The sequence below is a fragment of the Trichechus manatus genome, unplaced genomic scaffold, assembly GCF_000243295.1.
Source record: "Trichechus manatus latirostris isolate Lorelei unplaced genomic scaffold, TriManLat1.0 scaffold00016, whole genome shotgun sequence".
Lineage (NCBI taxonomy): Eukaryota > Metazoa > Chordata > Mammalia > Sirenia > Trichechidae > Trichechus > Trichechus manatus.
Window position 1 is genome coordinate 943,856 of NW_004443952.1, and position 12,182 is coordinate 956,037.

Below are 12,182 nucleotides of genomic sequence, written 5' to 3' on the forward strand. Positions count from 1 at the left end.
TGTGTGTCAGAGTAGAACTCTGATCCATAGGGTTTTCAATGGCTGATTTTTCAGAAGTAGATTGCCAGACCTTTCTTCCGAGGCTCTTCTGGGTGGGCTAAAACCTCCAACTTTTTGTTAGCAGCTGAGCATGTTAACAGTTTGCACCACCCAGGAACTCTGTTCCTTTTTTGGTCCCTATGAATTCTTGCTTTATCACATTTGTTCATTTACTCATTCATTCACTTAGCATTTATTTGGCTACTGTGTTATAAGCCCTATACTAGGCACACAGGATATGGATGTAACATAACCTTGCCCCCTGAGGACCTCATAGTCTAGGGAGTGAAACCAATTCATCAGCAAAAATGATTCAAAGTTGTAAGACAGGAGCTCAAAGAGAGGAGGGAGCACTGAGTAGGACAGAATGACTCTGCCTAGGGAGTGGTAACTTACAGGAGGGATATTTGAACAGGGCTTTGAAGTATGAGTAGGAGTTTGCCAGGCAGGAGAAATAGTTCTTATCTTAATATCACCCCCATTTCAATCCAGGCCAACCTAAGATGTTTTATACTTGCATCGCAACTAACAAAGGTTGAGAAGAAATATGGAAAACTTTGACTAGCTTTAGGAATGGGGTGGTTCTGTCTCTATCAACCTCTGTGGCTTCCATGGCAGTAGCAAGGGGGCCCTATGGAGAGAAATGTGCTTTATATTGAATTGATTTCGTGTAGCTCAGATCTCCCCTGCTGCATGGTATCTCTCTTCTTCGGTAGGATCCGGGCCCAAATCACTGAGGACATAGATTAAAATTTCACAGTGTTTAAAGAGTACCTCTGCTCCTTCCACGCCTTTTCTCTAGGACTTAGCATCTAATTAGCGAAGCATTCGTTATCCAGGGACTTCCAAAGTTTCCAGTGTAATGCATCAGCCCAAAAAAGAAATCAGCATCATATATTAAAAGTCACGGTTGCGGTTGTTTTTGGTGAATTACCATTTATACACTTTCCATCTGTGAGTATTTTTCTGGAGTACCACCTGTTTTCTCTCCACTTTGGTAGTAGAGAATCCAACAGATCGTATCTCAGAATAAATGCATTTTATCTATAGTAGTTTTCCACATTTTCAGCAACTTTTTTTTTTTTTTTAATCTCACAAAAGAATCTCTCCTAAATACAAACCAGTTTTTAGAGCTACAAATAGACACAGATGCTTTAAAAAAAATTCAAATCTCTCACGAGAGCCCTGGGAAGTCAATCTGAAGAGAGAAACGCAAAGTGACAGTGGAGATGATGAGAAACCTGAGGTGGGAGACACATCTTGTATCAAGAGCTCTTCAATAAACTGCGAGGAGACAGGAAGAGGAAGCTCGGAGACAGCCAGGCTTCTGTCAGAAGGACCTGGGTTTTTTTAATTTCCTCTGCGCTCCTTATCTGCCTCCGGAACTTAAGTTCCTTACTCTCTCTGACTCTTTGCTACCTGACCTGTAAGGTGATGATAATAAGGCTCACCCCAGGGTCGTGCTATGAATGAAACATGCCCAACGCTCTGTAGTGCCCAATCAATGTTAGTCGTCTTCCTGTTCAGGTTGCTTGTGACACAGAGCTCCTGGGTGAAAATTTACCTCTCCCCTCTCAACAAGCAGCTCCAGTTGATAAGAGTAAAGGTCTCTGGGATTGTGTTTCTTAGAAATATGCCAGTGGCATCTGAAGCTCCAGAGTAAACAGAGAACATCTTTCTGGTGGTTCAATTTTATATCTTGGTAACTAATTTAAAGGACAGTTTTTAAGTTAAAATAAACATACATATACTGTAGTGTAGATTGCGAATTCCATGTGTTTCACTTTAAACCTCAGAATTCCAGAGAACCTCTGTGGGTTGCTGTTGGTGGTGCCTATGGGCCTCCTGGGGCTATGACTTTATGTTTTTCTGGCTTTAAATGTTCATGGTTCGGTGGAAGAGTTTGGAAGCACAGCTTAGGAGATCTCTGAAAAATCTTTGGTTATTTTGACGTGATCACACGTCTTTTAGGGGAGAATCAGGGAAGTTGTATCAAGAAGCTGGAAAGGACTTTTGAGATACGATGGCTTATTTTGACAGGTGGGTACAAGAAAATGTGCAATAGAACAGATGCTCCCTAAATAAAGCCTCTTATTCACCTATCGGTTGGTTAGGATAACGGGGCTCCCACAGGCAGCCTTTTCCTAGTGCTGTATCATTAGGGTGACCATATAATTTATCATCCAAACTGGGACCTTCGAGAGTGAAAGACGGCACTATTAATAATTACACTAGGATGACAGGTCTAACCAGGTCTGTCTGGTGATCCAGAACATTGAGTGACCTTATACACAGTTCTGTGTTTCCTTGATCCCAGGAGCCCAGAAATCATCTGACACATCGTTGATTTAATAACAGCTTTTTGGGAAGAAAAAGAAAAAAAATATGCACCTCAGTTGTAAGTTACATGCTGATTTCAGAAATGCCTGATATAAAAAAATGTTTGTCTTAGAATTGAGAAACTCATGTTTCTCTACTTCAGGAGATTGGTAATTCTCCTCAGCACATAAAGACTCTGAGGGGTCATGGAGAGAGGAAGCCTCTTCACCCCATACTTCATGGAACAGCTGCTCACATGCCACTAGGACCCCTTGGCAGTCAGGCTGCGGGGGTGGGTGCTGCTATAGGTCGCGTTATCCACTCTTCTTACCCAAGCCTGTGCACACAGGGCTGTCCTGCTTCCTCCCCTCTCGTCGGCCATTCCCATGGGGCAATCACAGCCATCAACATCTTTGAGAAGGTCAACTGAAGCTTCATGACACATTCAGTTACTTTCATTCATTCACTTGCTGGGCACTGGGGATGTGAAGGAAAGAAATGCTCTCCATGCTTACAAGTGGCTCAGATCAGAGTCTAGTTGGGTAGGTGGCCGTGTAACCAGGAAATCACCCCTTTGAGTGATACCAAGGAGGTACGCCTAATCAGGGTAGGGGCTATTTAAGTCTCCCTGGAAGAGAAAGTACTAGAAATAGATCTCGAAAGACAATGGGGTTAGTCAGGGAGAGAGGGCAGGGGTGCTCCTGGTAGGGAAGTAGTGGTTTGCAAGAGTGTGTCTCATATTCATTATGGCTGAACATAGGAAACGTGGGAGAGGATTGCTGGACCAAGGCTGGAGGGGTAGCCTGGAATAGATAAGGTGGGCATGTTCACATCTCACATTCGAAAGGACAACGATCATTTTTGGGGGACCTCTCTATAATAGTCCTTGGATTGTGAGGACAAAATACTCAGGCAAGGAGTTGCCTTTCCTAACTGACCTCCCAGGCCCCATTGTCTCATCCTGTTGGTTGGGCATCCCAAGGTGAATATTGGGAGGAAACATCTGCTCCCACTCCCTATTCTCTATCCTCTTCACCATCCCCAGGACTTGTCTGTCCTCAAGTGGGATGAGGACAGAGGCATTGTCTTTTGAATATTTTGGGTTTTCACTAAGGAGAGGTGGAAGTGTTAATCTGGTTGGTCAAGGACCTAAGATGTTTATGAGACAATACTTTGCTATTGTCTATTTCAGCTGACTCTCTTAAAGTGGGTCCCACTGCAATTAGGATAAAGATTCAGATCCTTAAATAACCTTCAAGACCTTGCAGGATCTGGTCTGACTCCCTGTCTAGCCTCAACACCTACCACTCTCCCCTGCCCTTGCTATATTCTATCCACACACACTGCTCTCCTTTTAGTCTTCCACACATGACATACTCTTTTCCACCCCAGGACCTTTGCACATGATGCTCCTCCATATGACTGCCTCCTTCTTATCCTTTGGGTCTCAGTTCAGTGCCCATGCTTTAGGTGGCCTTCTCCCACCAGTCTAGCTAAAATAGATCTTCCTCTTGTCATCTGCCATCTTAGCTTCTGTGATTCTCTTCATAAACCTGACACAATCTGCCACCATTTTATTTGCCTGCTTCCTGTATAATTTCTCTCTCTCTTTCTAGACAGTGAGCACCATGAGGACAAAGAAGGCTTCTGCCTTATTCACTGTTGTACCCTCAGCACACAGAAACAGTGCCTGGGATATTTTAGGAGCTCAGTAAAAATTTGTGGAATGAATGAACAGTTCCTGGGTTGATCACAGGGCTGGAAAAGATCTCTTAACTTGCCTCCATCTCTAAGAGACTTAGAGTTTACAAATCTTTTACCAACGAAGCAGTGGAGACCAGCTCCAGAGTTATGAAACATAAAAACATAAATCCTTACATCTCAATGAAGAGGCCCCTTCTCCAGACACAGTGTACCCCTCCCTCCCAGGGTCCATTCAGGAAATTGGATGAGTCGCCCTTCTTCCTGGCATGTACTCCCACAACCCAGACACAGCATTAGACCATGCCAGCACCAGTGCCAGCTGGAGTCTCAGGAACGGCCTTAAATCACAGCAGCCTCGGGACGTAACCTGGGCCCCAGTCATAGATCACTGGGCACGTGGCGGACATCGTATATCACCTAACTCCATAAAGTCTCCACACGGCACCTGGGGAAGCTTGCTCGTAGCGCTTCACTGAACAACGACTCCGGGAGTAATTGTCCTCATATGTAACTTTCCCTGTGCTTAGGGGCGTTGACTTTTTTCTTTTTCATTTTCTCCCTCTCTCCTTTCCCACTCTATTTTCTTTTCCCTCCCTCCTTCCCTCCCTTTCTTCTTCTCTTTCTTTCTCCTCTTCTTTCCTTTTCTAGCAGAGAGTGGTGCTACCTTTGTCATTGTCTAGAAAAATGCAGTGTGGTCAAGGTGGGTAAACTTAGGCAAAGGGATGGGGGTTTCACTGGGGGTCACAGAGAACAATGATAGCAAACCAGGAGGAAAACCCACCAGGAGGTCAGCCTGCAGAGAAAGTTGTTGTTGTATGCCATCAGCAATTCCGACTCATAGTGACCCTATAGGACAGAGTAGAACTGCCCCATAGGGTTTCCAGGGAGAAGCTGGTGGATTAGAACTGCCGACCTTTTGGTTAGCAGCCTGAGACCTTAACCACTTTGCCCCAGGGCTCCGTAGAGAAATCTAGGCTCCTGTTATGTGCTAGAAGTCTCTGGGTGGTGCAAACGGTTAACACACTCAACTGCTAACCGAAAAGTTGGAGGTTCGAGTCCACCCAGAGGAGCCTTGGAAGAAAGGTCTGGAGATCTACTTCTGAAAAATCAGCCATCGAAAACCCTTATGGAGCAGAGTTTTACTCTGACACACATGGCGTCACCATGAGTCAGAACAGATTCTATGGCAACTGGTACTGGTTAGAAATGGATTTCTTTTCCTACCACAAGGCAGCTGTGTCCTTCACAATGCCTGGGACTGCAAGAAGCTGAGAGAAACAAGAAAGGGTCTTCTCCTAAAGTCTTCAGAAAGAACATAACCTTGCTGACACCCTGAATTTGGACTACTAGCCTCCAGAGCTGTAAGACAATAACTTTCTGTTCTTATAAGCCACCTGGTTTGTGGTTTTTTGTTACGGCAGCTCTAGGAAGCTGATACAACTTGTTTTTAGAATCCCAGAATATTAGAATAGGAAGGGATCTTGGAATGGGTGGTGGTGAGTGGGCAGGGAGGGGATGGTGGTGAAGGTGATCTAGCCCCATCTGCTGCATGACCCTTCCATGGTGACCTCTAGTTTGAACAAAAATTTCTGTAGCACCTACCAGTGGCTAAGTCCTTTGGGGGACGGGAGAAAAGAAGAGTGTCTGTGCCTTTATGGAGATGACAGTTTTGTTGGGGAAACTAGAGGAGTACAATTTTAGACCTTAGAAAAGACCCTTCTTGTCTGACCAATTTATTTTTTCAGATGAGGAAACTGAGGCCAACAAGGGGAAGGAACTTGCCTAAGACCCCCAGCGAGAGAATTACAGAGGGGGGATGACAATCCAGGCTTGGGCAAGTCTCTCAGCCTCAGTTTCCTCCTCTGGATGATGGAGGAGAAGAGTGTCTACTTCACAGATTGTTGTAAGGATCAAAGGAGAGCCTGTATGTTGAAGCGTTTTGTAGAAGGTGTAAGATGTGGGGCAGGGAGCCCTCTGGAGCCAGGCTGCTGGGCTTGGATCCCAACTCTGCTCTTACTTACCCTTGGCCTTATTGCAGAACCTCAGTTTCCTCTTCTGTAAAATGGGTGATGTAATACCATCTGCCCATAGGGTTGTTGGGAGAAATAAATGGGTTCACAGGTTACTGCTGGACAGGTGGTGAGTGCTCAGTGTTGCTACTAACGTACTGTTATTGCCAGACATGGTGGGCGGGGTGGGAGGTTGTGGAGACTTCATTCAATCATTCAACAATATTTCTTGAGCATCTATTATGTGCCAGGTATACTAAAGTCACAGAAGATTCGACAGTGAACAAAATGGACAAAGGCCTGATCTGGGGTCAATAAGAATGTTAACAAGCAAAAACATGAACAAGCAAACATGTAGCCTTCCGGGTGGTGATTAGAGCTATGAAGAAAAATAAAGCAGGAAAAAGAGGACTGGAGTATGACAGGAGTGGATGGTGTTTCATTAATATATAGGTGCATCAGGGAGGGCTTCTGGGAGGGGTGACATCTGAGCAGAGACCTGAATGAAGTGAGGGAAGAAGTCACATGGATGTTTGGGGAAGGGCACTCCAGGCAGCGGTTAGCAGGCTCACAGGGGATCAGGAGCAGCAAGGAGATCAGCCAGCCAGAGAGCAGTGAGCAAGGGCAAGAGGGGAAGAGTGAGGTCAGAGAGGAGGCAGGCTGCTCAGGGAGGTCATTGTCTTGTTCTGTGTGTGCTGGGAGCCTCCAGAGGGTTCTGAGCAGTGCAGTGAATTCACGTAACTCAGTTCCCTTCCCCTCTGTTTACCCAGCCGTCTCAGAGCCCCTCAAGCTTCTAACTCTACGCTCTCCTTTACTTACACAGGAAACAATCTCTGGCGTGGGGAGGATTCAACTCCAGCTCCATTTCGGGGAAACAGCTGGAGAGGGTCCTCCTGTGTGAGCTGGCTGTTTACTCCCAGGATCGGTGTAGTTGGAGACAGATGGGCAGAGGCTTGAGAAGGGAGGGGGTGCACACGCAGGCAGACCCACAGACAGATACATATGGGGCGTGCACACACAGACCCACATGGACACACAGTCACACACACATGGACTTGCTCAGACACACAGTTGGAGACATACACAGACAGACACATAGACCCACACACAGACATACACACAGACGTATTTAGAGACCCCCACACAGCCAAGTTCAGAGAAACAGTGACACAGAGAGAGTATGAATCAGCCAATGGGACTCTGAGACTGAGAAAGGCAGAGAAAGCCATAAATAGATGTGTGTGTGTATATATATGTGTATCTATGTAGAGGGAGAAAAAAGGGGAAAGAGAGACCAAAACAGAGAGAAGAAAAGCAGAGAGAGCCAAATAAAGGCCAAAATACAAATGAAGGAAGGAGGCAGACAAAAGAAGCGGAGCATATCTTCTTAAGAGAGGTCTGAACTTTAAATGAGATGGAATATTTATAAAATGCCTGATGAGGAACAAAAAGGAACATAGGGGTCCTACTAATTTCTTTTTTTCTCCTCAGAAGTGTACCAAGCTGCATCTGGGGAATGCATAGCAGGAGAGAGGGAGCAAACGAGTCAGCCCTCAGCCTTCTGGGCCGGGCGGCGGGATACCCCGTCTGGACAGGAAAGAAACTAAGGGAATCACCTATAAGACAATTCCAGTGCCTGGCCCCTGAGAGTCAATGCCAATGTGACATCAGAGGGAGCCCCAGGCCTCCCAGGCATCTCTCACTTCCAGTCGCCTGCTGGTCTCCTCCACTGGCACATTCCATTGGCACCCAACCTGCATACAACCCGGACTATACTCAACCTCTTCCTTCTTCCCGAACCTGTTCCTCCGACTGGTGCCCCATCTCAGTTCTCAGCACCATCTTCCCCCACCCCCAAACCAGACATGGGGATCAACAGTGACTCCTCCCTCTCCTCCATTCTCCACTTATGATTGGAATATGACAAGTCTCGTGGCTTCTGTCTCCTAAATTTCTCTCAGATCCAGCCACTCCAGACCATCCCCATATTCTCTGCCCCTGCTCAGGCTGCATTCTTCTCTTTCCTGGACTTTGCCACATCCTTCCAATGGGTCCCCAGTCCCTGGGCTCACTTCTCCTGCAATCCATCCTGCCTGTGCAATCGAGCTAAAATTCCCAAAGTATAGCGCTAATCATGTCACTCCCCTGCTCAGAACCCTCGATAGCACCCTCTTACCTTTAGAATGAAGATTAGACCCCTTAGAATGGCGTTTGACACTAGTAATATCTGTACTATCTCTTGCTCTTCTTTCAGCCTTCAAGTGACTGTTCCTAGGCAGGCCTGGTGCTCCATCCAGATCTCTGCCAACTCTGTCCCTCTTCCTGGAATGGCCTCACTCCCATCTTCATATGATCAAAGATTCCCCTCTAAGAAACCTTAGAATCCCAAGAGGCCTCTCCTGGTCTCTCAACCAGGAACTTTGTTTCCCCTAATGTTAAGCAGAGGAGTTGAACTAGACACCATCCTAGAGCATCACCCGGCCATTAGAATAAGAGAAGACCTCTCTGTTCTCCTCACACCCTTTATTGTCTCTCCTCCTGTCTTGGCCAATGAATGGATTCCCAATTAATCTCAAGATTGGAGAGGACCCCAAAGGATAGCTTGGCTTTGGGTGGTTAAAGCCTCTGAGGAGTGTTCAAGATAACCTCTCTCTAAAAAAATCAGATATATAGTTAGGAGAGAAGGGGAAAAAGAGATTTCAGGTCCTTGGTCATTTGCTGTTTGGATGAAGCAGTGGGAGCTTGGGAAAGGAGGCCTGTGTGGCTTTGTAAATGGAGAGAAACAGTCGTTTGTTTACTTTGGACACTGTTTGACTGACCCAGGAGATGGCCAAAAGTCATGGAATTGTTACTATGTAACATTTAGTAGGGCCATTGGAGCAGCTAGACTGGCAGCCAGATTGGCTAATGTGGTAAGAGCATGGGCTTTGGAATTATACTGACCTGGGTATCTGTATGACCCTGGGCACGTTATTCAGACTTCCTGAGACTTAGTTCTTGCACTTAGAGAACCTCTAATTTGGGCACAGAGTCCCTGGGTAGTACAAATGGTTAATGTTCTTGGCTGCTAACTGAAAAATTGGAGGTTCGAGTTTATCCAGGGGCATAGCAGAAGAAAGGCCTGGCAATCTACTATTGTAAGATTACAGCCATTGAAAACTCTATGGAGCACAGTTCTACTCTGACACACGTGGGGTTGCTATGAGTTGGACTTGGCTCAACGGCAGCTGGTTTGGTTTCAATTTAGGCACGGTGGAAAAGTCCCTGGAGGACTTCTGAGAATTCCCTGGCTGGGTTGGCGTGGGTGGGGAATTACAATCCCATGGTCACCCAGGCCTTGGCTCTGCCCTTCATTGATTCTGCACCATGATGGCCCAGACAGGAAACTCTTCAACTTCCCCAAACTTTCCCTCACACAGAGCACTTGGATCCCAGAGACATTTGTGAAGATTTGAGAGGGAATTGGAGGAGGAGTTTATATCACAGACATGCTAACGATTTTAAATTGGATTCATGACACCCATATCCTTAAAATGTTCTTCATACTTTCTTCCATCCATTGGCTTCTTTATCCCCTGTAGCCCTCCCAGCCTTGCTCCATCTTGCTTGGCCCTCTCCTCTTCCATCATCCCATCTCTCCACTTCTCCATCCCTCCCCTCCTGGAATGCCCCTCAGAGCTCAGCTTACTTCTCTAGTATCAGAGCCTTTTAGCCCTCTGGGCACCAGCAGCCAAAGTCTGTCCTTACTTATCTAAAACTATCAAGACGAACAAGGTTTTCAGTTTAGCAGGGTACATCCTTCTTAGGGAGTCCCTGTGTACTGCAAGTGGTTAACATATTGGGCTGCTAACCAAAATGTTGGAGGTTCAGGTTCATCCAGAGGTAGCTCAGGAGAAAGTCCTGGTGATCTACTTCTGAAAAACCAGACATTGAAAACCCGATGGAGCACAGTTCTACTCTGACATATATGTGGTCTCCAATGAATTGGAATCAACTCCATGGCAGCTGGTTTTTTTTTGGTATATCCTTTTTAGAAGCTAGAATACACTTCTTTCATTTTCTTTCTTATTACACTTAGCATACAATGAGATCATGTTATACCTACTATGATGCACTTTGCTTTTATTTTTTTACTTAACAGTAAATTTACAATGTTCTTTTTAAGGACCATGGAGAACACCATCTGGTGGCTCAACAGTTAAGCTCTCAGCTGCTAACCAGAAGGTTGACGGTTTGAACCCACCCAGTAGCTCTGTGGAAGAAAGACCTGGCGATCTGCTTCTGTAAAGATTACAGCCTAGAAAACCCTATGGGGCAGTTCTACTCTTTCACATGGATCACTGTGAATAAGAAACTGACTCCACAGCACTTAACAACAACACCCACAGAACTTCATCGTGTGTGGCTCTCCTATAATTTAATTAACCAATCACCAACTGCTGAGCACATAGGTTGCTTCTGACTTTGCACGGCTAATTGCATTGGCATAGTAAGCCTTCTTGCACGTACATCCACAAGCCTGATTTTTGGAATCTGGAGGTTTCTCCTGATGGGCTGTTATCCATGTGCACATTCTTTGAGTGAGCAGCAGGCACATGCTTTGCCAAGCCAGCGAAATAATTGCAACCAGAGCTAAAGATGAGGGCAAGTTCCTGATGCAGCACCTTGTGCTGTCCATTAATAGGGCTGAATGATGCTCCAACGCCTTAAATCTGCAGGCCTGTCTAATTTTAGAAGGAAACGGATGGTGTCCATCCTGGAGTCAGTGTTTGGAAACATACAACAAAAGGAAAGCTTTATTAACACTGGAAATGTACTCTCAATTCAGGTTTCCTTTTCAACACCCGTCTTGTTCATCTCACAGCTCAATGAACTGTTAACGTCACATGTATCTTTTGTTCCAGCAGCGAATCCAGTTACTCTAGGCTTCTGCTAACTGCAGACAGTTGAGATTTAGTTTTCCCAGGGAGCAAAAGAAAAGAGCAAGAGATTAAATTGTGTAGATGGTCTTGGCAGGGCTGAGGTGGGGGTGGTGGGGGGGCACACCTTGGTCTTTGAGCCATGTGGCATCACATTCTATCTTCTTATAGATTGTAAACTGTAGATCCATTTTCCTCTGTTGATGGGCTTGGAAGTTACACGGATCTGGGTATCTGTATGCCCCTGGACACGTTATTCAGACTTCCTGAGACTTAGTTCTTGCACCCATAACAAAGTAAAACTGCCTCATAGGGTTTCCAAAGAGTGGCTGGTGGTGGATTTGAAATCCATAACAGAGAACCTCTAATCTAGGCACAGAGTCCCTGGGTGGTACAAATGGTTAATGCGCTTGGCTGCTAACTGAAAGAGTGGAGGTTTGAGTCCATCCAAAGGCATGGTGGAAGAAAGGCCTGGCGATCTATTTTCATAAGATTATAGCCACTGAAAGCTCTATGGAGCACAGTTCTACTCTGACACACATGGGGTTGCCATGAGTCAGAATTGACTCGACAGCTGTTGGTTTGGTTTCAGTTGAGACACTGTGGAAGTCTAAAGTCCCCTGAGGACTTCTGAGAATTCCCTGGCTGGGTTAGGGTGAGTGGAAAAGTGCTGAGTTGACTGAGGCCACTCCCTGTGCACTTGTGGTGAAGCTGAGAGTCATCAGGATTCCAGAAAGCGACACTTTTCCCTTCAGGACCAGGGTATAGGTGCATCATGTCACTCTGATTTCCCTTGTAGATAAATCCGCCCAGATGACAAAGTTAGATTATGACAAATGGCGGTTTGTAGGTGGAGGTCAGGATACTGGCTCCCACTCGTCTGGATAGGCCTGATATCCTCCTTGACTCACCCTTGAAGGCCTTTTGCGCTGACATCGGTCCCTGCCTCTAATGCTTGCTCTTAAGTCTCCCTGAGTCCCTGTCAGAACCTTTTCTTGCCTATCCCAATGCAGTGGTGTAACGCGTTTGGGAGGGGAAGAAGCACGTCAGAGCTTTCACTGCACATTTCAAGTGCGGAAGGGCCCTCTCAGCTGTGGTTGCCTTCTCTGGAGTCTACCCGAGCCCCAGGCCACTTCATGGACCATGTGATGGGGCTCTGTTATAGACTGAACCGTGTCCCTCAAAAGCATGT

General features: G+C 46.1%; 1 long non-coding RNA gene across 1 annotated transcript in view; it reads left to right on the top strand.

Moving 5' to 3' along the window:
* Positions 1-12,110, top strand: part of LOC111819708 (uncharacterized) — a 19,157-nt gene extending 7,047 nt beyond the window's left edge. Inside the window, exon 3 of the long non-coding RNA XR_002823277.1 lies at positions 10,237-12,110. This is a non-coding gene — a long non-coding RNA (uncharacterized LOC111819708). The remainder of the gene's footprint in view (positions 1-10,236) is intronic.
* Positions 12,111-12,182: the final 72 nt, after the last annotated feature.